We start from the raw sequence: 25463 nt of genomic DNA, 5'->3' as shown, positions 1-25463 counted from the left end.
CATTGTCTCAGCATGCTCCTGCCCCACTGAATCATTTCTACCTACCTCGACACTATCCTATTCCTCCTATTACAGAAACACCCCACATACGTTCGAGACACCACCCACACCCTCCAGCTCCTCCAAGGCTTCCATTTCCCGGCCCCCAATGCCTCATCTTCATCATGGATATCCAACCCCTCTACACCTCCATCCGCCATGACCAGGGCCTCCAAGCCCTCCGTTTTTTCCTCTCCCGATGTCCCCAACAGTACCCTTCCACCGACACACTCATTCATTTGGCCAAACCGGTCCTCATCCTTAACACTTTCTCCTTCGAATCCTCCCACTTACTCCAGACTAAAGGGTCAGCCATGGACACACATCTGGGCCCCAGCTATGCCTGTCTCTTTGTTGGCTACATAGAACAGTCGATCTTTCATAATTACACCGGCACCACTCCCCACTTCTTCCTCCTCTACATTGATGACTGTATTGGCGAGACCTCGTGCTCCTGCGAGGAGGTTCAGTAATTCATCAACTTCACCAACACATATCACCCTGACGTTAAATTTACCTGGACCATCTCTGACACCTCCCTCCCCTTCCTGGACCTCTCCATCTCCATTAATGACGACCGACTTGACACTGACATTTTTTACAAACCCACCGATTCCCACAGCTACCTGAATTCCACCTCTTCCCACCCTACCTCTTGCAAAAATGCCATCCTGTATTCCCAATTCCTCTGCCTCCACTTTATCTGCTCCCAGGAGGACCAGTTCCACCACAAAATACACCAGATGGCCTCCTCCTTTAGAGACCACAATTTCCCTTTCCACGTGTTTAAAGATGCCCTCCAATTCATCTTGTTCCGCAACTCCGCCCTCAGACCCCACCCCTCCAACCGTAACAAGGAAGAATGTCCCTGGTGCTCACCCTACCAACCTTTGCATAAACCAAATCATCCGCCGACATTTCCACCACCTCCAAAAAGACCCCACCACCAGGGATATATTTCTCTCTCCACCCCTTTCCACCTTCCGCAAAGACAGTTCCCTCCGTGACTACCTGGTCAAGTCCACGCCCCCCCTACAACCCACCCTCCCATTCTGGCACCTTCCCCCGCCACCGCAGGAATTGCAAAACCTGCGCCCACACCACCATCCAAGGCCCTAAAGGAGCCTTCCACATCCATCAAGGTTTTACCTGCACACCCACCAATATCATTTATTGTATCTGTTGCTCCCGATCCGGTCTCCTCTACACTGGGGAGACTGGACGCCTCCTGGCAGAGCGCTTTAGGGAACATCTCCGGGACACCTGCACCAAATCAACCACACCGTCCCGTGGCCCAACATTTCAATTCCCTCTCTTACTCTGCCGAGGACATGGAGGTCCTGAGCCTCCTTCACCACCCCTCCCTAACCACCAGATGCCTGGAGGAAGAATGACTCATCTTTCGCCTCGGAACTCTTCAACCCCCAGGGCATCAATGTGGACTTCAACAGTTTCCTCATTTCCCCTTCCCCCACCTCATCCCAATTCCAAACTTCCAGCTCAGCACTGTCCCCATGACTTGTCCTACCTGCCTATCTTCTTTTCCACCTCCCCACTCCACCCTCCTCCCTGACCTATCACCTTCATTCCCAACCCCACTCACCTATTGTACTCTATGCTACTTTCTCCCCACCCCCACCCTCCTCTAGCTGATCTCTCCACCCTTCAGGCTCTCTGCCTTTATTCCTGATGAAGGGCTTTTGCCCGAAACGTCAATTTTACTGGTCCTCGGATGCCGCCTGAACTGCTGTGCTCTTCCAGCACCACTAATCCAGAATAAAGAAATTGAGGGTTTGGTTAAGGAAAAGAAGGAAGCATATGTCAGGTATAGACAGGATAGATCGAGTGAATCCTTAGAAGATTATAAAGGAAGTAGGAGTATACTTAAGAGGGAAATCAGGAGGGCAAAAAGGGGACATGAGATAGCTTTGGCAAATAGAATTAAGGAGAATCCAAAGGGTTTTTACAAATATATTAAGGACAAAAGGGTAACTAGGGAGAGAATAGGGCCCTTTAAAGATCAGCAAGGCAGCCTTTGTGTCGAGCCACAGAAAATGGGGGAGATACTAAATGAATATTTTGCATCAGTGTTTACTGTGGAAAAGGATATGGAAGATATAGACTGTAGGGAAATACTCGGTGACATCTTGCAAAATGTCCAGATGACAGAGGAAGATGTGCTGGATGTCTTGAAACGGTCAAAGGTGGATAAATTCCTAGGACCTGATCAGGTGTACCTGAGAGGTCTGTGGGGAGCTAGATAACTGATTGCTGGGCCTCTTGCTGAGATTTTTGTATCATCGATAGTCACAGGCGAGATGCCGGAAGACTGGAGGTTGGCAAGCGTGGTGCCACTGTTGAAGAAGGGCGGTAAAGACAAGCCAGTGAACTATAGACCGGTGAGCCTGACCTCAGTAGCGGGCAAGTTGTTGGAGGGAATCCCGAGGGACAGGATGTACATGTATTTGGAAAGGCAAGGACTAATTCTGGATAGTCAACTTGGCTTTGTGTGTGGGAAATCATGTCTCACAAACTTGATTGTTACTTCTTCAAAAAAATTCAAAGAAAATTGATGAGGGCAGAGCAGTAGATGTGATCTATATGGACTTTGCAAGGCATTTGACAAGGTTCCCCATGGGAGACAGATTAGCAAGGTTAGATCTTAGGGAATAATGGGAGAACTGGCCATTTGGATACAGAACTGGTTGAAAGGTAGAAGGCCAGTGGGTGATGCTGGAGGCCTGTGACCAGTGGAGTGCCACAAGGATCAGTGCTGGGCCCTCTACGTTTTGTCATTTACATAAGTGATTTGAATTTGAGCATAAGAGGTACAGTTAGTAGCTTTGCAAATGACACCAAAATTGGAGGTGTAGTGGACAGCGAAGAGGGTTACCTCAGATTATAACAGAATCTTGATCACATGGGCCAATGGGCTGAGAAGTGGGAGATGGAGTTTAATTCAGATAAATGTGAGGTGCTGCATTTTGGGAAAGCAAGACTTATACATTTAACAGTAAGGTCCTAGGCAGTGTTGCTGAACAAAGAGACCTTGGAGTGCAGGTTCATAGCTCCTTGAAAGTGGAGTCACAGATAGATAGGATAGTGAAGGCGGCATTTGGTATGCTTTCCTTTATTGGTCAGAGTATTGAGTACAGGAGTTGGGAGGTCATGTTGCGGCTGTACAGGACATTGGTTAGGCCACTGTTGGAATACTGCGGTGCAATTCTGGTCTCCTTCCTAGCAGAAAGAGGTTGTGAAACTTGAAAGGGTTCAGAAGAGATTTACAAGGATGTTGCCAGGGTTGGAGGATTTGAACTATAGGGAGAGGCTGAACAGGCTGGGGCTGTTTTCCCTGGAGAGTCGGAGGTGAGAGGTCACCTTACAGGGGTTTTCAAAATTATGAGGGGCATGGATAGGATAAATAGACAAAGTCTTTTCCCTGGGATCGGGGAGTCCTGAACTGGAGGGCTTAGGTATAGGGTGAGAGGGGAAGATATAAAAGAGACCTAAGGGGAAACTTTGTCACTCAGAGGGTAGTACGTGTATGGAATGAGCTGCCAGACGAAGTGATGGAGGCTGGTACAATTGCAACATTTAGGAGGAATTCGGATGGGTATATGAATTGGAAGAGTTTGGGAGGAATATGGGCTGGCAGGTGGGACTAGATTGGGTTGGGATATCTGGTTGGCGTGGACAGGTTGGACCGAAGGGTCTATTTCCATGCTGTACATCTCTATGACTATGACTATGTGCAAACTCCACATATAGTCATTCTCCCCATGTCTGCGTGGGTTTCTTCTGGGTGCTCCGTTTTCCTCTCTCAATCCAAAGATGTGAAGGTCTGGTGAGTTGACCGTGCTAAATTGCCCATCATGTTCGGTGCATTTGTCAGGGGTAAACATAGGGTAGGGAAATGGGCCTGGGTGATCACTCTTTAGAGAGTCGGTGTGGACTTGTTGGACTGAAGGACCTATTTCCATACTGTATGGAATCTAATCTAATCCAAACATGGGTTAACTAATGAGAACCAGCGTGGATCAGCTAATAGGTACACCACGTCTGACCAACTTACATTTTTGCTAAGGTAACAAGAACCGAAGAATACTGTTCAAATATATAGAGTCAGAGATGTACAGCACAGAAACAGACCCTTTGGTCCAACTTCTCAATATTGACCAGATATCCCAAATCAATCTAGCCCCATTTGCCAGCCTTTTGACCATATCCCCCTCAACCATTCCTATTGATATACCCATTCGGATAGCTTTTAAATGTTGTCATTGTACCAGCTTCCACCACTTGCTCTGGCAGCTCATTTCATACATGCACCACCCTCTACATGAAGACGTTGCCCCTTCGGTTCTTTTTACGTCTTTCCCCTCTCACCTTACACCTGTGCCCTCTATGTTTGGGCTCCTCTGTCATAGGGGAAAATACCTTGCGTATTTAATTACCAAAATAACTGTGGATGATGAAAATCAGAAATACAAGTGTTCAAAGAAGGATTACTGAACCCAAAACACGAACTCTGATTTCTCTTCACCAATGCTGCCAGACCTGCTTAACTTTTCCAGCAAGTTCTGACTTTGTCTATTTGCCCTATTCATGCTCATGATTCTTTAAGCCTCCTTTAATAATCTCCAACGCTCCAGGAAACAGACCCCCAACCTGTTCAGCCTCTCCCTATAGCTCAAATCCTCCAACCTTGGCAAGATCCTTAAAAATATTTTCTGAACCTTTCCAAGTTTCACAACATCTTTCTTAAAGCAGAATTGCCTGTAGCCACTCAAAAGTGACCTAACCAATGTCTTGTACAGCCGAAAAGGAGTTCCCAACTGCAATACTCAATGCTCTGACCAAAAAGGAAAGCACACCAAACACCTTCTTCACTATCCTATCTACCTGCAACTCTACTTTCAAGGAACAATGAACCTGCACTCAAAAGGTCTCTCTGTTCAGCAACATTCCCCAGGACCTTATCATTAAGTGCACAAGTCCTGCGCTGATTTTCCTTTCCAAAATGCAGCACCTTACATTCATCTAAACGATACTTCATCTGCCACTCCTAGGCCCAATGGTCCATCTAATCAAGATGTCGTTGTACACAGAGCTTACCTTCTTCGCTGTTCATTACACCATCAATTCTGGCGTCAACTGCAAATTTACTAACCATATCTCCTCGGTTCACATCAAAATCATTGACATAGATTACAAAAAGAAGTGGATCCAGCACCAATCTTTGGTGCACATTGCTTGTCACAGGCCCCCAGTCAGATTAGATTTGAAGACGACAATGATCAACATTTCAGTAAGAGGCTCATTCAGCAGCTGAAAGCTCATGAAAGTTAAAGGAATGTAGTCATATAGAAACAAGTCATAAGACACAAAAGAACCCATTTGGTCCAATGTATCTGCACCAGCTCTTCAATTGAGCAGTGGCACAAGGTAGCAATCTCCTGCTTTATTTCCCCTTGCACATTATTTGGATTTTAAAAATCATCCAATGCCAACTGAATGTCTCAAATTGAATCTGCCCCCATTACACATCCAAGCAATGCATACCATACCCTGGCTCCTTGCATGAAAAGTTGATTTTTTTTCTCACCCTTGCTTCTTTCACAGATCACTTTAATAACATTAAATATATTCTACTTGACAAATTTATACAGATTTTGCGACATTGATTCTAATACTTTCCAGTAATAAGCTTCAGGATACCAAATAGGATGGCAAATAGAATTCCATACAGAGAAAAGTGAAATGATACACCTGGCGGGGGATCAACCAAATCCAATATGAAAAATGCACTACTTATTGTATAAACCATGAACAGAGAGACATGAATGTCCCTGTATATAAAAACATTATTTTTTTTTATAACTAGTTGTACTGCAATAAAGGTAGAATTGCCACAGTCTTCGCAGATCACAGGGCTGCTCACCCAGAGAGAGTCACAAATGAGACTGAGAATGTGTATAGGGTATAAGCAGGCAGGGAAAGAATTAAATTCTGAGTACATGAGGATCAGCGGAGCATGACTCAGATCGGATAAGAACTTACAGTTAACAATGGGATGCTGGAGGCAAGGTTAATAAGGTGGAAAAGTATTCATTATATAGAGTCATTTAACAAGATGAAGTGGTATTCAGTATGTAACATTAGTTAACAAGGTGAAAACAATTCATTACGTGATGTCAGTTATTCATTGTGTAACAGTAGACAGCTTAATCTTTACTATCGACACTCACTGATTGTAATGGTCACCCAACTAATATGTATAGGGCCTGATTTGGATGTTTCTCCCTGTAAAATGACGATACAGTTCATTGAGAAACTGCTGTTCCAGAGAAGACTGTGAACTCATGTCCCTGTGCAATCAATTTGTGGGTATCATTGTTAAATCTGAAAATGGTTAAAGGTACATTTAGGCAAATGGGACAGATACTTAATAAATTGGGTCTTTCTTCCCAGTTAGGAAAAATCTGTCAAGATAATCTGCGTAATAAGTTAAATTATCGTAGATTGAGTGTCCGACTGAACAAATGGTTGGGAAATGAACAATGGACATTCAAGGGAACTTGGGATCGAGATAAATGCTCAGAAGCGGAGGCTGAGGTATGGAAATCTAATATTTCACAAAAATGGAAAGATTTAATTACTAATTGGAGAACAGTGGCCACTCAAATAAATGAAAAATCCTGCCAGATTTCGTGGGAACACACCGCTAAATGTAAAAATATTCGTACTACTGATGATAAAGGGAAAACCCATCACTGGGAAATTTTGAAGGCATTGTGTGAAATGTATGATCTTAAATCAAAATCTGCCAAGGACAAAAGTGAGAAGAGAGTCTCTCAGGTGCCCCTGAACATGTCTGGACTTCAGGCTTTGATAGTGGGGAAGATTTTGATGAAAATTGTTTGCCCAGTAAGCCCTCTATAGCACCAATGATAAATCTTCACTCCCAACTTGAATCACCTCCAGGCACCTCCACCCTACAATCAGTCCCACAGCTCTGCCATGCTCCCCCAAGTTTTCCCCGAAACACCCCCAAAAAGTTGGTCCCAGATGAAATTACTGTTCACCCACTTCTGGAGTTTGAATAAGTTCGACCCACCCATATCTGTACAGCACAAAATGTTTCAGAGGCCTATCAGCGATACAACCCCATGATATGACAATACAGGCTATCAAATGGAACCACTGCCCCGTGTCCCGGGGTGGGTTAATCCATTCAACCACAGCTACGACACATACCCCCCAATGCACCAGGCATTCCTCCTCGCCCTGGCTCAGGGACATGGGATTTGAGATCAGGATTGGACCTCAACACATTCCTCATACAAATTGTTTCACCTGTTGTTCCTTCAGCCACTGAAGGCGCAACTGTCCACACAGACAGTCCTCTGTCAGACCCATTCGATTACTCCCCCCAGCAATAACAGGCCCAGGCAGAACCCTGACCGCTGAGCCCCTTTCTCTGCCCACAACCTGTTCTCTCACTGACTGGCACTCAGCAGACAAGACCCCTCTCCGGAACGTAGAAGTTTTCCCGTCCTCACCTCCTCTTCCAAGGAGGAGCCCATCCTTTACCTTTGGGTCAAGTCTGCCTGCTTACCCTTTGTCCTAGGCACTGGTGCTATATCCTCTAGGCTAGACGTCGACATCTGCTCGGAGTACCAATTCCCCTTAACTGATAAACAACTGCTCCTCCCAGGTCTTTCCTCCAGGTCCAGGAATTCCCTTTGACCTCTAAACTCATGGTTCGTTAGGGTAACAGAGTTCCCTTATTCAGTTTGCAGTCACTCCCTCTCTGGGCCTCAACCTTGCTGGTAGATTAAAATGGCAGAGAATGTCTCGATCAATCACTTGTGTGGATAGGGGACATTAGTATTTCTAGTATTACTGACCATCGTCCCTAACCCTGCCACCAACTTGGGGCAGGTTCCCCCTGTGACCAGCTGTTTCGCCGTCATTGATTAACAGCATGCCTTTTTCTCTATCCCTCCACAAGGACCACTCAATGTGGTCTTGAACATTGCCAACTCTTCCCTGCCTCCTTAAACATCCTGCACCCAGTGAAAAATTCAAACCTCACATTACTGTTTGATACATCTGAATGTTCTGATATATTGAAGGCCCTGTTTGACCCTTACTTAGCATGGAACTTACCCATTATGATCTATGCCCTTGTTAATGGCAATGCTGGGTCTGCACTTGCTGTTAAAGTGCCAAGTTTCCTTTGGTAGCAGTCATTGGGTGTCAATTCTCACATTACACTGCTTGTGCTGGACAGCTATGTGGCCTGAAAAATGGGGCCCCATGGTTGTTAATGCCCTGACTAATATTGACCCTGTGGTAATCCAGCTGAAAATGTGTTGCTGGTTAAAGCACAGCAGGTCAGGCAGCATCCAAGGAATAGGAAATTCGACATTTCAGGCTTATGCCCGAAACGTCGAATTTCCTATTCCTTGGATGCTGCCTGACCTGCTGTGCTTTAACCAGCAACACATTTTCAGCTGTGATCTCCAGCATCTGCAGACCTCATTTTTTACCCTGCGGTAATCCACAATGGTTCAGGGTGGGGAAAATAAGATTCTCTACAACTCAAGTTGATGATGCCACAGAACCCTCCATCACCATCAGCGTTCCACTAACCCCACCTCCTCCCCACCACCTGATGTCTGGGCAATAGCCAAGACAGATATTGGGTTAACCTCTGTCAATCTGTCATTATCCACTGACAGGAAAATGTTATGTCCCACGTGTCTCGCAGTATCCCTTTAGAAAGGAAGCAGTAGATGGTCTCCACCCCCTGATAAAGTCCCTCTTGTCCCTTGCCTTTCGCCTTGCAAAGCCCCAATCCTTGGCTTTCCCAAGCTAAGGAGACCTGACTGGTGTCTAGTTCAGGATCTTCAGTCAGTGAATGACATTGGTGTGCCCCTCCGTGCCATCATTCCTAACCTTGCCACCATCTTGTGACAAGTTCCCGCTGCGGCCAGCATGCCCTTTTCTCTATCCCTCTACAAGAAGAGTCATAGCACCTCTTCGCCTTCACATTTGAACACAGACAATATCAGTGGACTTGTTTACCGCAACGTTTTATCCACTCCCTTATCATTTTATCTCAAACGTTGTGGTCAACTCTGAGACTTGGAAATCCCAATGGGTTCAGCCCTGGTCCAATATGTTGATGACTGACCTTTAGCAAGTAATTCCAATGAAGTCAATAATGCTGACACAAACTTCCTTTTAAATGCACGTCACTCCCTAGACTACGTCACCCCACCCAGTCTAGTAAGGTTAAACACAGTCAGTCAATCAGAGCCAAGTTTTTGGGTATTCTACTGAGTGCTCAGAATAGATCGCTCACCCAGGACAGAGTGCATCCTATCATCCTAATCCCTACCCCCGGAACACCCAAACAGAAGCGGAACTTTCTTGGATTAATTAATTTCTGTAGGCAATGGATCCAGAATGCTGCTTGTCTTATGAAAATCCTGAACCCACTAGCCTCCCCCAACGCAGCCTCACATTTCACTTTCAATTTGGAACAGTCAAATGCATTTGAGTCCTTAAAAGGCTGCTCTTTCTTCCCCACCAGCACTGGGACGACCTTTAAATGACCGACCCTTTTACCTTTGCTGTTCGAATTCACGTATTGCTGGATATCAGAGTGCATCTGGGAAAATTAACAGTCAAATTCACAACTAATCTTGGAAGAACCTGTTTGGGAGAGGTCACAGCACAGAAACAGATAAGTGAATATTTTAAGTGTGGCCTTACGCTAAGTCTGCAGTAGCGAGTTGAGTGGGTTCTTTCTTGATTACATGTTTTATCGAGATAATCTCTTGATTAAACTTAAAAATATAAGCAATAAGTATTAAGTTAGCCTGGAGCAGCGTTTTGTAGAGGAATAAGACAGTGCTATTTTCTGGGTCTGCAGATTGGAAGCAGCAAAAGTGGTCTTTCGTAGAGTGACATGCTCTTCTTGTCGGATACAGGAGTTTAGGGAGAGTTTACGTGTTATCGAGGACTATATCTGCAATAAATGCCATTGCTTGCGAATCCTATCAGATCAAATGGATCGGTTGGAGAGACAGTTAGAGACAGAGGAATTTACAAGAGCAAGGGGATGTGATGGGCAGTTATAGGAAGGGAAAAAGTTGCAGATACAGTCACATGAATGGGTTAATTCCAGGAAAGGTAAGAGAGGTAGGCAGGTAGCGGAGGAGTCTTCTGTTACTATCCTCATTTCAAAGAAGTATGCTGTTTTGGAAAATGTAGGGGGTGATGGACTCTCAGGGAATGTAGCAAGAACAGCCAAGTTTCTGGTATCAAGACAGGTTCTAGTGCAATGAGAAGTATGCCGGGTCCCAAGAGATTGATTTTGTTAGGGGACTCTCTAGTCTGAGGCACAGACAGATGTTTCTGTGGCCAGCAGCGAAAAATCAGAATAGTGTGTTGCTTCCCTGGAACCAGAATCAAGGGTGTCTCAGAGAGGGTGCAGAATGTTTTCAAGGGAGAAAGGAACCAGCAGGTCATTGTATACTTTGGAATCAATGACACAGTGAAAGTAGGAATAGGAAGATAGAGCAGATGAATGCATGGATGAGGAGCTGGTGAATGGGAGACAGATTCACATTTTTGTATCATTGGAACCTCTTCTGGGGTAGAAGTGACCTGTACAAGAAGGACGGATCGCACCCGAATCGAAAGAGAACTAATATACTGGCAGGGAGGATTAAACTATGAAGGGCGGGGGGTGGGGGAAAAATGCAGGTAGATAGTGAGGTGAGAGATCAGACTGGTACAGTGGAGAAAAGAAGCGAGTCAAACACTCAGGACAGGCATGGACAAAGCAGAACAAGAGAACAAAGCAGAGAACTCATAAATTAAACTGTATTTATTTCAATGCAAGAGGCCTAACAGGGAAGGCAGATGAACTCAGGGCAAGGTTAGGAACATGGGACTGGGATATCATAGCAATTATAGAAATGTGACTCAGGGGATGGACAGGACTGGCAGCTTAATGTTCCAGGATACAAATGCTACAGGAAGGAAGAGGGAGGCAAGAGGGGAAGGGGCAGTGGCGTTTTTGATAAGGGATAGCATTACAGCTGTACAGAGGGAGAATATTGCCAGAAATTCATCCAAAGAACATATTTGGGTTGAACTGAGAAATAAGAAAAGGATGATCACCTTATTAGGATTGTATTATCGACCCCATAATAGTCAGAGGGAAATTGAGAAACAGATTTGTGAGGAGATCTCTGTTATCTCTCAGAATAATAGGGTAGTTATGATCGGGGATTTTATCTTTCCCAATATAGACTGAGACTGCCATAGTGTTAAGGGTTTAGATGGAGAGGAATTTGTTAAGTGTATACAAGAAGATTTTCTGATTCAGTATGTGGATGTACCTACTAGAGAAGGTGCAAACCTTGGCCTGCTTTGAGAAATAAGGCGGGCAGGTGAGTGAGGTGTCAGTGGGGGAGCACTTTGAGGTCAACGACCATAATTCCATTAAGTTATAAAGAATGATGGAAAAGGGTAGACCAGATCTAAAAGTTGAAGTTCTAAATTGGAGGAAGGCTAATTTTGACGGTATTAGGCAAGAACTTTCAAAAGCTGATTGGGGCAGATGTTCGCGGATAAAGGGATGACTGGAAAATGGGAAGCCTTCAGAAATGAGATAATGAGAATCCAGAGACAGTATATTCCTGTCAGAGTGAAAGAGAAGGCTGGCAGGTGTAGGTGTAAAGAAATTGAGGGTTTGGTCAAGATAAAGAAGGAAGCATATGTCAGGTATAGACAGGATAGATTGAGTGAATCCTTAGAAGAGTATAAAGGATGTAGGAGTATACTTAAGAGGGAAATCAGGAGGGCAAGAAGAGGACATGAGGTAGCTTTGGCAAATAGAGTTAAAGAGAATGCAAAGGGTTTTTAACAAACACATTAAGGACAAAATGGAACTAGGGAGAGATTATGGCCCCTCAAAGATCAGCAAGGCGGCCTTTGTGTGGAGCCGCAGGAGATGGGGGGAGATATTAAATGAGTATTTTGCATCAGTATTTACTGTGGAAAAGGACATGGAAGACATAGAATGTGTCCATATTACAGAAGTGGAAGTATCGGATATCTTGAAAAGCATAAAAATGGACAAATCCCCAGGACCTGATCGGGTGTACCCGAGAACTCTGTGGGAAGCTAGAGAAGCGATTGCTGGGCCCCTTGCTGAGATATTTGTATCACCGATAGTCACAGGTGAGGTGATGGAAGACTGGAGGTTTGCAAACGTAGTGCCACTGTTTAAGAAGGGTAGTAAAGACAAGCCAGGGAACTATAGACCAGTGAGCCTGACGTCGTTGGTGGGCAACTTGTTGGAGGAAATCCTGAGGGACAGGATATACATGTATTTGGAAAGCCAAGAACTGCTTAGGGATAGTCAGCATGGCTTTGTGCGTGAAAAATCATGTCTCACAAACTTGATTGAATTTTTTGAAGTAGTAACAGAGGATTGATGAAGACAGAGCTGTGGACATGATCTATATGGACTTCATTAAAGGCGTTCGACAACGTTCCAGTGGGAGACTGGTTAGCAAGGTTAGATCTCATGGAATACAGGGAGAACTAGCCAATTGAAAACAGAACTGGCTCAAAAAGGTAGAAGACAGAGGGTGGTGGTGGAGGGTTGTTTTTCAGACTGGAGGCCTGTGACCAGTGGAGTGCCACAAGGGTCAGTGGTGTGTCCACTACTTTTTGTCATTTTATATAAATGATTTGGATGGGAGCATCAGAGGTATAGTTAGTAAGTTTGCAGATAACACCAAAATTGGAGATGTAGTGGACAGTGAAGGTTGCCTTGGATTACAAAGAGATCTTGATCAGATTGGCCAATGGGCTGACAAGTGGCAGATGGAGTTTAATTCGATAAATGCGAGGTGCTGCATTTTGGGAAAGCAAATCTTCGCAGGACTTTACACTTAAATGGTAAGGTCCTAGGGAGTGTTGCTGAACAAACAGACCTTGGAGTGCAGGTTCACAGCTCCTTGAAAGTAGAGTCACAGGTAGATAAGAAAGCATACTTTTTCATTATCCTTTATTGGTCAAGAGTATTGAGTACAGGAGTTGGGAGGTCACGTTGCAGAAGTAGAGGACATTGGTTAAGCCATATCGCGTGCAATTCTGGTCTCCTATCTCATCGCCTCTCTGAAAGATTTATGAAACTTGAAAGGGTTCAGAAAAGATTTACAAGGATGTTGAAAGGATTGGAGGATTTGAGCAATGGGGAGAGGGTGAATAGGCTGGGGCTGTTTCCCTAGAGTGTCGAAGGCTTTGGGGTGATCTTAGAGGTTTATAAAATCATGAAGGGCATGGATATGATAAATAGGCAAAGTCTTTTCCCTGGGATGGGGGAGTCCAGAACTAGGGGGCATAGGTTTAGGGTGAGAGGGGAAAGATATGAGAATCCTAAGGGGTAACTTTTTCACGCAGAGGGTGTATGAAATGAGTTGTCAGAGGAAGTGGTGGACACTAGTACAATGGCATCATTTAAAAGGCCTATGGATGGGTATATGAATAGGAAAGGTTTGGAGGGATATGGGCTGGGTGCTGGAAAGTGGAATCAGGTTAGGTTGGGATGTCTGGTCGGCATGGACGAGTTAGATCAAAGCGTCTCTTTCCATGCTGTACATCTTTATGACCTGTGTGCCCATTGTTGATGGCTGCCCATTCGTCATCCTGGCACAGACTCATGGTGGCAAGTGACCCACGGCTTATTTTGCATACCAACTTGATCCAGTTGCCCTCTGGCTTCCTCCCCCGCACCCAGATTCGGCCTGTCATTTATCTTATGGTCACCGCTGCAGCGAACCTGACCCTCCAGGACACTGTCACTGTGTACTCTTCCCATATCACAGCTCTTCTGACTCACCAGACACAGAGTCTGACACAGGTGCACCTTAGCAAATGAGATAGTCCCTGCTTCACAATCCTCACTTACCTTTCCCTACTGTACAACCAACCAATCCTGCTGCTTGCATTACTCATCCTCCTGAAGAACTCTCCGAACCCCCTCATTCATGCCCAGAACTAAATCACTTCTTGACTAGCCCTAGTCAAGATTTAACGGATGCTCCCCTGGCCACCCCCGATCTTATGTTTTACGCTGACGGCTCTGCCTCAGTTTCTATGGATGGAAGATGCCTCTCTGGTTATGCGGTTGTCTCTGACTCAGATTATAGAGTCGGCAGCATCGTGCCCTGCTGTCTCTGCACAGAAAGTGGAACTCTTTGCCCTTATGCATGCCTGCATTTTGGCTATGGACAAAGCTGCCAACAGCTATACCGATTCTTGTTATATCTTCGGTGTAGCCCAGTACTCTGGGACCCTGTGGGCTCAGACAGGGTTCCACACTTCCGCAGGCACTCTCATCTCCAACACCATGTATACTGAAAATCTCCTATGAGTCATCCTTCTCCCCAAAAAGCTAGTTATCATCAAAATGTATTGTTCACCTTCACAATGGTAGTGTTGTTACTGATGGAAACACAGGGGCCGATTTGGCAACCAAGCAGGCCGCAGCTTCACAACCCTGGGTAGTAGACATGGGCACATGCTATGCCAGTTCTCCATGCCAGAGGAGGTCCAGACGTGTCCACTTTTCAGAAAAGGATATGTGGCAGAAACATTGTTGTATACAATCCCCTGTCACGGGTCTCTGGCATACTTTAGCTGGACAAACATGCATTCCAGAGACCCTTCTACCTTTACTTGTTGACAATCTACACACAGACACTCACTTGGGAAAGGAGAGAATGTGTGCACTCTTAGTATGAACATGGTGGAGCCCACACCTAAATGAGGCAGCTGAACAAAGGGCCAGATATCGCCTTATATGCCAAAGGCTTAATCCAGGAAAGCCGATTCAATGTACTAAAAGAAGAACTCCAATTACAACTGGCCCTTTCGACACTTTACAACTGGACTTCATAGAATTGAGAGTACAATGCTATAAATATTGCCTTGTTATACATTCAGAAAACGGATAGAGGCTTTCCCAACAACCAATAACAAAGGATCTAAAGTGACCTAAATTTTCCTGAAAGAAACAATCCCCTCAACGACTATCAGCTGATAATTACAACATTTTATTGGAAAGACAAACCAAGAACTGTGTACCATCGTCAACACTGAGGAACAGTTCCAATGTGCATATCATCCTAAGGCAGCAGAAATAGTGGAACATGCAAAGGAATTCTTAAAGGACAAATTTACTAAACTCACTCTAGAAACAGTACCATATGCGCATTACTCCCCAAACCGGTACTGATCTCTCAGCAGCTGCAGTAATATCTGGTCATCCTGGATGAACTCCATGGGATGGTAACCAGCCCCCACCATCCCAGACTGATCTGCATGTAATTGGAGATGAAATGCAGTGCTATTTCAAACAACTAACAATGTCTCAAAAGTCTCTCTGCTAAAGTGAAGGAAACCTCCAAACCACGCTGATCACAATGGGGGCTGGGAAGGAGTAGAAACTGGGGAGTGGGTCTTAATCTGAGGCTGGGAAATGCAGAAGCTGGGGCCCCGCTGGAAAGGACCATTCCAGGTGTTGTTCCAAATCTCCACCACAGTGAAGGTTAAAAGGAAAGGATCGTTGGATTCACCCGAGTGACCGTAAACTGTGGATGATGGACCAAGAGGAGGAGGAAAAGGACTAAGAACTGACAAAAAAAAACTTTAATCTGTACCTCTGTACTGCCAGCCCTGCTATTGATAACCGCATGCCTCTACACTTGCCTCCAATATGGTGATGGAATGGGGCTGTCAAAGGAGATTAGCATTATGAACGGCTTTGCAGAAATATGTCTATTTCTCTCCAACCAGGGTACTGAAGGGAGGGTGAAGATCTGCAGGCGGGGTAGATGTAACTAGGCCTATCATTTATGCAGAGGAGACGATCTCGCTTGTACCAAAACACAAGGGAACCCATTTGGGATACAGAATGTAAATAAACTGATGACTATAATGGACTGCTTGCCCAATCAGATTGCAAGCTGATCCTGAACCAAAGAAATCTGTGGCAACTACCGTGTTGGCATTGGGGCTGCAAGTTTGACTTTAGCTCCCTGGAAGGGAGAGAACATCACCTATCGTATGACGAGTGCTTTCAGGAGGCCCTGGAAGCTAACCCCTCCCTGTAAAGAACACCCCCTCACCCCCCAACCCCCCCTTACAGTGGATGACCATGGCTTTGCCCTTCCTCAAAACAGAGGAGGAGTTATGGATGAAGGGGTTTTGCGCGAAATGTCGATTTTCCTGCTCCTTGGATGCTGCCTGACCTGCTGTGCTTTTCCAGCACCACAATGATCTAAACTCTGGTTTCCAGCATCTGCAGTCCTCACTTTTGCCGAGGAGTTAAGGAAGCCTCATATCCCATTGGTACCACATTTGCTCAGATTAATCATGATTACTCTCTCAATAAGCGCTGTTCAGAAACCCTTTTTACAGACTCAAGCTGCTTTTTCTTCTTCAACAGTACAACCACAAACTACTTAGAGTAACCTTACCCCCATTTGGTGGCCATTGGCACCCTACTTCCCAGGACGGTACCCTGTCAGGGGCATTGGGGACCAGCACACAGCTGCCAGAAACATGATGCCTCGGAGGAATTTTGAGCTGCCTATAAAGACCTTCCCACCCTTACTGCAAGACAGGCAGCTAGTTTCAGTGCAGCAAGCTTTTTCTCCCTTTGGCTTCTGGGGCTAGCACGGCCACCCACAACCGTAACTATCTCACATGCGGACTTATGTTGGACAATGCTACCTGAAGGGCACTTAGGTCATCACTCAGAACCAACTTAGACTTTTCTCCATGCAAAAATCGCTATGTATTTGATACTTCCATACCCGCCTAGGCAGCGTTTGCCCTAAAATACAGGTCAAATGCATCATGGGCCTGAACATCGTCACCACTAATGTCACTCACTATGTCCACAAAAAGATGAACAATTAGGATCGATCAAGGAGAGCGAGGGATGGGCCGTTGGGGGGGGGGGGACTGGGGGCTCGGAGGGTGGAAGGACTAATTCATTAACATGGCTATTTACGTTGGGGTAATTATAAAAGAAATTTTCCTGAGAATAGCTGTTTTGAAATGCATCTTATATAAAATGATAGACTCCATTCCAACAGGATGGGCTTTCGTGACCCAATACCAACTATTAAGGATTTAAATTAATTCAGCACTGAGGTCGGCTCCTGTGCCATTGGTCATTACGAAATGATAAAAGGGAATGATAATGTGCATAGGGTATAAGCAGGCAGGGAGAGAGTTAAGTTAGGAGTTTTCTGAAACTAGAGATTCAGCTGAGCATGACTCAGATCAGGTAAGAACTTACAGTTAACAATGGGGTGCTGGAGGCAAGGTTAATGGGTTAACAAGATGAGGTAGCATTCAGTTTGTAACATCAGTTAACAAGATGAAAAGTATTCATTATGTGAAGTCAATTATTCATTGGGTAACAGAGGTTAGGTTAATCTTTCCTTTTGATACTGGTTGATTGTAACGGTCACCCAATTAATATGTATGATGCCTCATCTGGATGCTCTTCCCTGTAAAATGACGATATAGTTCATTGAGAAAGTGCTGCTCTAGAGAAGACCGTGAACTCATGTCTCTGTGCATATGGGCGATTGCACTCTCCCTTTCCCTCTCTCTGTGGCCTGGAATAAAAAGTTAAAACAACTGTGTCTCTGAGCATTTTGCTTCGACTGAAGGGGGAAAAGGACGACAATATGATTTTACGTGCAGTTTTGTGACCAACAGGTTAAGGGAAAGGTTGAGGAGAGTCAAAGTAGACAACCTTAGCTGATGTAGAAATTGAACCCATTGTATGATCGTCATTCTGCATCACAAACTAACCATCCAAGTAAGTTGACACGGTGTTAAAAATGACCATCTAGCTTACTTTGTTTTTAATCTTCTATTCCTCCATTTTTAAACCAAAGCAATCATGCTATAAATTCAAATCAATGGCTGGTTCACAACTGTAGAAATCACATTTCAGGAAAGATGCAAAAGGTTCTTGTGGTACCGTGGTCACACCCATTCTTCAGAGCTAGGAGGGGAGTCATAACATCACTGGACAAGCTGATTAGAAAATATCATTCATGAAAAGTGCAAAGGGTTCTTCTGGGGTAGTGGTAGCATCCCTACCTTTAGATCAAGGATTCCAGACTCAAGTCCCACTGACTCCAGAGGTGTAAAAACATCTCCGAACAGGCTGATTTTTAAAAAATGCTTTAGGATGGTGCAAAGCTCTTCATAATGGTCTGAAAGAGGCTTACCAGTATATTACCACAGATGAAGGACTTTAGTAATTAGGAGAGGAGGGAAACATCAAGATTGATCTCCTTAGAATTACAAGATTAAGAAATCCTCAACACACTCCTCTATAGTCAGGAGTGGAGGCTGAATGGTCACCATCTCCAACATAGCCCCACAGCATTACTTGGCAGACAATGTTATCCATTCTGAGGTTCTGGAATGTACTCAGTATGCACATTGGCAAGGCAATGATACTGGTGCTGGCTCACCCACATTCATTCATTGGATGGATGCTGGTTGTATATCTTCTGTAAGATGAGCTGGCCAATGTTCCCAGGAAGTGCACACATTAAAGGGAATGGTAATTGCATCTCAAATAAAAATTAAGTTAAAAAGGCCCCAAATTAAAGAGACCCAAAATAACTAATACTATTCATTTACTTTAGAATACAATGGATACTTTTGGCTTTCTTTATATGCTGTAGCTATTAGAAAATGACTGACATGGCGCACATTGATCTTTGCATAGACAGTAAATTGTGTTGCAAAAAAATTTTAAAAATGGCAATTTTTGTACTAAACAGAACCAGTACAGATGAAAAGTGTTTTCTTCAGGAAGTCTTTTTTTCTCTGCAGAAGCTTGTGGTACACTCCTACGCGTGTAATGAGCTGGTAATAAGGAAACACAAAGCACTTTATTCTTACAATATTTTCAGTGGTGCACAAGGCAAACTTGCAGAATTAATAATTTATACACAATTTATTTGAAAGTATAAATTTCCAAATGAGATTTCAAATTTATATTTCTCCCAGCAAATTTATCCTTGTCGCATTTTGAAAATACCAGTGTTTCTGAATGCACTGGTGTACTTGGCCTTTTAACATAATACTCCAGCTTTCTCCTGATTTCTACCTAAAGCGACTATGAACTGATAAGTATGAATTCACGTGTGCAAGTTTTACTCAGGCACCAATGAACTTGACAATTCAGTAACAGTTACATTAATCCACGTGGATATCCTAAACAGCATGAGCACCTTCCAGGAATTTCAGCAAACAGAAACTGGATTCGAAAGTGATGTTTTCCTGCCAACTACAGTGTTAAGGAACATATTTGGTATCCTACTAGTGTTTGGCCATAATTAACAGATTTCCACACAGACCCTGAGGATGTTTTGACTGTAAGTGATTCGAGGTCATACCCAAAAACATATTCTCACCATATCAAGGAGCCCAGGAAATATTCCCAAACTGTTCTTGGAAACTTATTCCACCAAATAGGCACATGTCTGTTTGAATATTGAAGAATTATACATAAAGAAAATACATCCAAACTGGCAATGTGCATTCCACTAAATGACCACAGTTCCTTTGACAGTACCTTCCAAACTGGTTACCCCACCACCTAGAATGACACGCTCAACAGCTGCTTGGGTACAGTACTATACGCAAGTTAGTCTCCAAGTCTCACATCATCCTGACTTGGAAATCTATTACCACTTCTTTACTGGGTCAAAAGATTGGGATTCCCTCCACAATCAGCACTACATAGACTATAGTTATCCAAGGTAGCTCATACTTGCCTTCTCCAACAACAAGTAGAGACAGGCAATGTATTTGAATTTGCCAATGGCATTCATATCTTAACAGCACACAATTTTAACAAGTGTGTTAGAGGCCTTCACTCTTTCAAAATTAAGTGAACATATTTACTCTACTAGAAAGGTAAAAGGAATTAAAGGACGGTGCCCTTTCTGCTTGTTTAAAAACTTTAATTGAAAATCAATTCTGTATAACTATCAAATTATATATTCAAAGAAGTGAAATACTGCTTTTTAAAAACAGAACTATTCCAATAATATGCAGACAATGTTTGAGCTCCCTGAAACTGTGAAGAGGGTACATACAATTACTTTAAGAAAATAGGAGTGTTGTGCCAGTAAAATCAGTCATATATAGAGCATACATCGCCTGGCATCTTTGTAAACTTATATGGAATCCTTCTAAATGAATCTCATGTGAAATTGGCATGATCCACTTTTTCATATTAAGCCAGACTGATGCACACAGCCCTATCCATAGATATAGCCAGGCATACTGTAGAGTTTAGTCTGGGTACATACAAATTATTGCACACAACAATCTCTCAGGTTTGGCCTGTGGTCTTTGACTCCATGCAGAAATTCAAACATTTCAATACATGATTGCATAATATCAACTGTTGGCAGATATGGTCAATAGTCCGATTGACACAACATATTTCCAAGGTAGCTTCAGAATTTGTGACCCCAAATTTGTGGTGATAAAAAATGAATTACCTAATTGTGAACATGTTGCAATTTTGATATTGCAGGAATATCAAATACATCTGGGAAACACAGCATTGAGTGATAAACTAATTAAACATACCCTACTTGTTTCACTACCCTACAAGTACTCCCCATAATTTAATTTTGCTGTATTATATTATCAAATCAATTTCATATTTGAATACAACCAAATAGTTAATTGATCTCTAACTTAGTTTCTTGTGCCTTGTTAAAGAATTCAGTTAATGATAATTTTTAACTCTGCCCATCAAAAGAATATACCTTAAATTACAGTCCGTCAGCACACAGAACATCAATAAATTATCGTATCAGTATATTTCCTTTTAGGATCAGTGATGTCTTGTCTAAAAGACTAACTATTAACAAATGACTCGTCATGACATTCCTCAGTCTCTATCGGTATCAAGTATTTTTCACGAAAGTAAAACAAAGTTATACTGGTCTAAGGAATACATGGTTTGCAATAAAGAGGTTAGCTAACCACTTGAATAGAGAAATTTCTGGCAAGATCATGGCTTCTAACAAATGAACTGGCATAACTTGACAGCTGAGTCTTTTTGTAATAAAATAATAATTAGAATAATTAAGTATTATTGCACAAATACAAAATCCATTTTAAGTGAGCAATCAAAATATTGTTCCCCAAAAGATATGGAGTAACTAATTACTTTAAGTTAAATTTGGAAATGTATTGATTTTGTGTACCAAGTGATTTGCTCCAATCCATGGAGTTGGTTAGCTTAGTGTGAAAACAGCTGTGACGCACAGTAATGTTAACACTGTGGGTTCAATTCCTGCAGTGGCTGAGGTTACCATGAAGGACTCTCCTTCTCAACCTCTCACCCTGCCCAAAGGATGCTGACTCTCAGGTTAAACTGCCTTCAGTTTTTCTCTCTCACAACTGAGGGAGCAGCCCTATGGTCTGGTATGATCATTACAACTTTATCTTTACTCTAATACAGTCACAAGTACAAAACCACACTAGGATTAATTTCACTACTGATAGGCCAGTTGCAAAAAAAGGTATATTAAAAATTTCTTTAAAAGCACAAAGATTCATGTCACAGGTTGAAAATACCATGAGCTATGCTAATATTATAATTTTGCATTCAGGCTACATTTTGGAACAGAAGATACCTCAATATTAAAAATGTGCTCAAAATGCACCAGACTATGCATTTACCTGTAGTAGGATATGTTGAAAAGAGAAGGACAGTCAACATCCAACACTTCCGAAATGCCAGTTAGGTTAAAAGTGATCCAGAAAAAGTTGAGAAAAAGGACAGCCATGAGAGATAATCTCAAAAATAATCAAGCCTTGAAGAGGTAGAACCCTACTTTTAAATCCACACAAAAATGGCAACTGTTAGCTTCAAAGTCCTGGATACATGAAGTTATTTAGATTCCAACAATCCACTCCAAAAGCCAAACTGGAGATGATGAGATAACATGCAACTTAGATGTACTATGAATATTATTCACAAATGTATGTTGTCATACAATAGCAAAACTGTCAAGTGTAAACAATATTCAAGTACTCTTACATGTTCATCTTTTTGATGGGATATTCAACCAAAATGGTTACACATATTAGAAACTAAAATAGTGGCTACCATCCCATAAGGCACCAGTTGCACTTGCTGAGAACAATTTCCGAAGGTAAATCACATTTAAACTATGCTGCAACTGAAATTAAATTCACTACAATACTTCAAATATCATTTTGCAAATGTAGATGCAATGTTTTTCCCCATCCCCCTCCAAAAAAAAAGCTGCACATGCAACTATGAAATATACTGAGTGATACATTTGGTGATATTCTCCATCCCTCATCCCTCCTACTCCTTTTCATTTACATTCATAATAGGATCCGTCAGCATCAACGATATGTCCTTCCAGCTATAGCATTTAAAAGTGTTTTCCAGTATATAGTGCCAGCAAACCTCTATAATTCAAAAATATGCATTAACCTTAATGTAATTTGAGTATATTTAGACAAAATTTAAAGAAAGGTGGGAGTCAAGCATTGCAATTATCTAGAAAACCTTTACTTTCTGATAGCATGGTTTGGGCATAATTTGATTTACGTTCTTACATTTGAGGTTTCTAAGATTGTTGTGTTTTGAGACTATCTTAAGTTTAATGTAAAATGAAACAGATCATAAGATATGTTCTGAAATCATTTGATAGCAATCAGTTTGACTGGGAGAGATTAAGGGGATTCCTCGTTGTTGCATCTTCCCAGTAAAATAACGTGTTTAAGAAAAATTCTGTCGAGATGTTATGACACACTTTTGGAGCAGGTACGACTTGGAAATAATGGCAGCAGCCTGTGTTCTGAAAGTTGATCGAGAGGATCTTCATTCCAGACAAGTATGAGCAAATTAAGTTGTCAACAGATATACATTACACCGTACATCTGTTTTGAAGAGGGATGATCTTATAGAGGAACCTAAAATTGAGATGGGCATAGATTAGGTAGATAGCCAACAGCTTTTCCCTATCGGAATGAGAGTCTAAAATGAGATGGCATAGATTTAAGATGAGGGGAGAAAGATACAAATATACCCAAAGGGGCAATTTTTTTCAGACAGAGGGTAGCAAGGATTTGGAACAGGCTGCCAGAGATAGTGGTGGAGGCAAGTAAAATTTTGTCATTTAAGAAACATTTAGACAGGTACATAGATATGAAACCAAAGGCAGGCAACTGAGACTAATTTAAGTGAAAACTGGGCTGCATAGATAGTTTGGGTCAAAGACCTATTTCCATGCTGTGAATCTCTATGACAAAAACGTAAAAGTGTTAGGAACAGCTAATCAGCATTTCTAATTTGATTATTCCTGAAAATTCTCAACACAGGTATTCTACCAGGAGAGGGAAACCAATCACAGGCAGAAAGATGCTGTGGTCCACTGTGTAGTAATGTATATGAAAGCTCATCCTGAAATTAGCGATTGATTTCATGAGGAGTTCAAACAAAACTTGAAGAGTTACCTCGCTAGATGAAGAACCTCTAAGGGAAAATCTCATAGTGAAAGATAGTTGAGCCAAAAAGGCTCCGGGCGAGGGAAAAGAATAGAAATAAATACTAACTTGTACTGGCTCCAGAAGATACAAATGCCTACTTAAAAGTTCAATACAACATAGGTGGCCAGTGTGGTTTTGGCTATACAAAAGCAAAAAGGAAATGTCCTACATATAAAAAAAATTGTGTTTACACAAAGATTTTTTAATCCTTTGTTACAGTAAAAGTCTTAAAACATAATAGTTGAAACACCGACAAGATTTTAATTAAAAGTTCAAATGTCTTTCTAAAGTTATTGTTTGCTCTGGAAGTAGCAATTCAGAATTGCTGTCAACAATGCATTGACCAGTAACTTTGACTCTAAAGTGTACTTCATACTTCAAACTTTAAACCAACTGTCTTTAGAAGGGAGACCAAAGATGACATTAGTTATTAAGCCATTTTGACACATGACAGCATTGTACCAAGGGGAAATCAATAATTAGCCATTTCTACCTGTTGCAGTGGTTTTGCTTTGTTTTTGATTAGGGAAGTAGGAAAGGGTGTTATAGAAAATGGTAACAAATACAGCTAAATATGAGAAGTGCTACAAGGTTGAGTAACAAATGCAATGCCTTATAAAGGTGTTGTTCCATCCATGGTACCGTCTATTAATGCTAACCATTTAAAGAAAGTTAGTAAAAGACAGTAAACGTTGAGTAGATACAGACAATTCAGTCCCTTTAACTGGATCGAACATAGAATTCATTCATCTGGTGGTTCCGTGGTAATGTTACGTACAACCTCACCCAACAACACAGCCACCACCCAAAACAGTACTCAACTTGGTACAATTCAATGTGCAAATTCTCCTACGTCTATATATATACACACACACACACAAACGCATATGCACCATCGATGGCCTGGACTTGCGAAATCGATGAAAAATTCTATTTACAAATAGAAGAGAAGGAGTCCCTTACAGTGTTTTAAAGTGTTGCTTCTACCATGGACGTCGGTGTTTCTAGTCACATCCAAAGCAACAAACTGAAAGCTTTTCTGAAGCAGGGTGGAGGGTCAGCGCCGGAGGCAGAGGGAACAGGATTTAGTTAATTTAAAAGCGGCAGAGTCCATGGAGGCCTAGCCATACACAACCGAGCCTAACCCTAAGTGATTCTTAGGACAAAAATACACAAATCCCCGGAGAACCACATCGAAAAAACCAGCCTCTCTCTCTCTACTGCTCTGCTTTCAGAGATGAGAAACACTTTGTACCTTTTTTTTCTAGGCAAGGGTTGCAGCAGCTTCTTCCCTCATTTCTGTCTCCCTCTCTTGCTGTTTTTTTATATCACCGCTGGGATTTTTTTTTAAACCTATTTCCAATCCAGCACCAGGGCAACTCCTTTGTGCATGCGCATTACCCGCCGGCCGCCAGCTTCCACCGAACTTGCGGGCTCCGGCGGGATCCTCCACGCGGATTGGCCCATCCTCGGAGATCACCACCTCTTTGGAGCGTTGCTAGGGGCGACCGCGACTCCGATTGGCTCTCCGCCCCCGTCCATCAGGCCTTTCCACCTCCTCAAGTTTGGCTGAGAGGGCAGAGGAAAGTTGAGGGGAAAGTAGTTTCCAGGTGGAGGTCTCGCCGTTAGCGCCGTCTCTGACAAGAAACGGATAGGTCGTTGGCGTTCGTTTGGAGAGACAAAGAAAAAGGGCTTCGGGCCTTTTTTGGAACAGTATTACGGCGGGACAC

The 25463-nt window shown here is 42.9% G+C and overlaps 1 protein-coding gene across 4 annotated transcripts in view; it reads right to left on the bottom strand.

Moving 5' to 3' along the window:
• Positions 1-25128, bottom strand: part of LOC132829183 (casein kinase I) — a 119110-nt gene extending 93982 nt beyond the window's left edge. For all 4 annotated transcript variants that reach the window (XM_060846543.1, XM_060846545.1, XM_060846544.1 and 1 more), the window contains exon 1: positions 24989-25128. The gene's annotated coding sequence lies outside the window, so the exon portion shown is untranslated. The remainder of the gene's footprint in view (positions 1-24988) is intronic.
• Between the last annotated feature and the right edge of the window lie 335 nt (positions 25129-25463).

Source organism: Hemiscyllium ocellatum, chromosome 28 (assembly GCF_020745735.1).
Source record: "Hemiscyllium ocellatum isolate sHemOce1 chromosome 28, sHemOce1.pat.X.cur, whole genome shotgun sequence".
Lineage (NCBI taxonomy): Eukaryota > Metazoa > Chordata > Chondrichthyes > Orectolobiformes > Hemiscylliidae > Hemiscyllium > Hemiscyllium ocellatum.
The sequence above is the reverse complement of the archived record's forward strand: the minus strand, read 5'-3'. Positions and strand labels throughout refer to the sequence as shown.